We start from the raw sequence: 2,961 nt of genomic DNA on the forward strand, positions 1-2,961 counted from the left end.
TGTTTATCTGAACTCCCAAGAAATCAGAGGTAGAAAAGTAATAGCCAAATTTTCCAATCAGGACAGTTTCAACTGTCATAATAATGAAATTCCTTCAGATTTAATTCTTATACACACAAACCCACACCCATACACACACACACAAAAAAAAAGTGGCCTGAGGTAACCTGATTTAACCAATTAATTATTTTTCTCTTGTCTGTCTTCCTGTCCCCACCTTACAAGGAAAATAACTTTGCAGTGATCATTCTGCCTTTTATTGAAGCCCTTTCCTGTCTATGTAAGGAGCCTCCTCTGCCTGGCTCTGGGAACACTCATGATGCCCAGTTCCAGAACAGAAAATAAAGCTATGGAAGATCTTTAAACAACATTGTGCTTTTGTCCTTTAATGGTTTCTGTTCTATTTCATACATTATTTCATGTTACGTAAAATGATAGATTGTACTGGAACTATAGCATCACCATGGGACAGTGCTCTGTGGAGCGTGAACACACCTGAGCTGGACCTCACACCCAAGGAGCCAGACCCGAAAATGTCATTTCTAAGTCTACAAAAGCAAGCAACACACATGCATGCAGTTAGAAGGCACACAAATGGTGAGCTTTTGAGGGGGTGGTGACAGGGAAGGGACCCGAAGGTTTTCTGGAGCTGGCAACTTAGTTTCTTTCTCAGAGCAAAAACCACAGGAGCCTGTTTTGTTGTTGAAAAAGGAATGCATGGAGTTTTCCTGTGTGCACATACACTTCAATACAAATGTGTTATTATTTTAATTGAAGTTAAAATAATAATAATAATACCCAGGTAAAGGTGCAGGGTAAGGGAGAGGGAGAACTTGAGAAGAAAGCAGGTGTCTACAGTCCATTGTTGAAGATTGGGTTGGGATTCTGTCTGATAAACACCAAATTCAAAATGAAAGACTGTGAGAAAATATCAGGACTGGTAGAAGACCCAGCACATGGGAAATGCTGAAGGATGATACAGGAGACCACCCATTCAGCTTCACCAGCCATGCCAGGGATGGCAGAGGCAGGCATCCCTTGGGGGACAGAGAAGGGGCCATTCAAACCATCTTGAATGTGACAGAGCACAGTTGAGCCCAGGGAGGAAGCCTGGACCTTGGGTTTGCCAGAGTCATGGCTCCTCACATCTCTGTAGTTCTCAGCCCCCTCTTCTACCAAACGAGCTAAGAACACCTGCCCCCCAGTTTGGTTTTAAGGATAAAGCAAGATGAAGTGTGAATATGTTTATCAATTGTGAGGTACCACACAAATGAAGTTACCAGCTTATTTAGTGCTTTCTATAAACCAGACCAAAAAATAATGTTGCTCCTGGTCACAGTGAGCTTACAGTCTAAATGCAAGAGTATGTTTTTATCTTTCAGGTCAAAATGATTCATCCTGAGCAGACCCAGCACCAGAAAGCAGCAGGCTCTTCAATTACTCATTTACAAAGCTCTTATTGAAAACACAAGATCCAAGACTTCAAAACAACACCATTTAAACTCAGAAGTCCCCTTTGTAATCCTCCAGAGAGGTAAGCAATGGCTCATTATCTGGTGTTATCGGACAGGTTTTATCATGGTGTGATCAGCTATTGCTCACACTTGTCATTTTTATGAGGCTGTCCTTCCAATGCACGTGGCACCCAACTCTAATTTAGTCTGATTTTGGATCCACAAATATAAACTTTATGTAGCATTTCAATTATCTCTAAAATAAAGTTATTGCTCTAGTTCTCAATTCCTTTCTGGAACACATTATTGTTTGTTGAGTTATTGATCTTACTTGGAAAATTAGAATATTAGCTTTCAAGTCCTTCACATTAAATTGTCATTTGTTAATTTGCATTAAATAGCTGGCATTATAGGCCCACTGAGAATTAACTTTGCTTCTAGCTGTTACTAATTATTAACATTTTTTATCTTTGCACTTCAAGCACTTGTTTTGATACCCTCCTTTTCTATCTGTTTCAAGTCATAAGTCATGTGGTAGGAAGCAATTAAGCTGCCACATTGCCCTAATAGCATTCATCCTGGGAGATCATTTTTACTACCAACTAGAGTTTGCCTTTTAACAACTTGTAAATATCAATTTGTTTCAATATTGAGAATTAAAATACAGATACTTCCTATTTTTTAATTATCCTTTATAGCAATGTTCAGGCCTTGTGTTTGACTTTGAACAGCTGGCCATGGGGAAAACTGAGCTGAAGGAACAAACCACTTCTTCCTAAAACACAGTGAAATCCTGGACAAACATTTCAATGTGTTTTAAGGATGTAGTTAAGTTAAAAAGTAAAAGAAATTTTAAGGTGCTGCCAGAAACTAAGGATGAGCTTGCAAAATGACACCCTGAGCAGCAGACTTTGGACACGGGCCCTAACAGCAGAGAGCCAGGGTTTAAATAGCATGTTGAGAGACATGATGGGTTCTGAGCCCCTTGAGAAAGGAAGACTACCACTGTAACCACTGCAGCCAGAATCTCTGAAGATCTGCCACCATGAAAAAGATGTTCTGTTGTCAGAAGTGAATTGCATTAGTGATCATCTCTGGCAATGTAAGAAATGATCCCAAACCTTCACAACCTAAAAACACAAGCACACATTAATTAGCTCATGGTTTCTGTGGGTCACTCATCCTGCTGGGCTTAGCTGGGCCTTTTCCTCAGCATCCCTATAAGTTTCCACTCAAGGTTTCAGCAAGGCATGGCTCTGCCTCCAAGCCCACTCCCGTTGGCAGAATCCAGGTCCTCACAAGCTGTTGACACAGAGCCTCCGTTCACGTGTCGGCCAGAGGCTCCCTCTACTCTCCCAGTCTCTGGACCTCTCCAGGGAACAGCTAGCCACATGGTGGCCAGATTTCTAGAGAGAACAAGCAAGAGGCAGGAGAGGGAAAGATGGAGACCAGGGCTTCTGTGCCCTGGTCTCAGAGGCAGCTCCCCACCATTTGTGCCACTATCAAT

The sequence above is a fragment of the Ictidomys tridecemlineatus genome, chromosome 16 (genome assembly GCF_052094955.1).
Source record: "Ictidomys tridecemlineatus isolate mIctTri1 chromosome 16, mIctTri1.hap1, whole genome shotgun sequence".
Classification (NCBI taxonomy): domain Eukaryota; kingdom Metazoa; phylum Chordata; class Mammalia; order Rodentia; family Sciuridae; genus Ictidomys; species Ictidomys tridecemlineatus.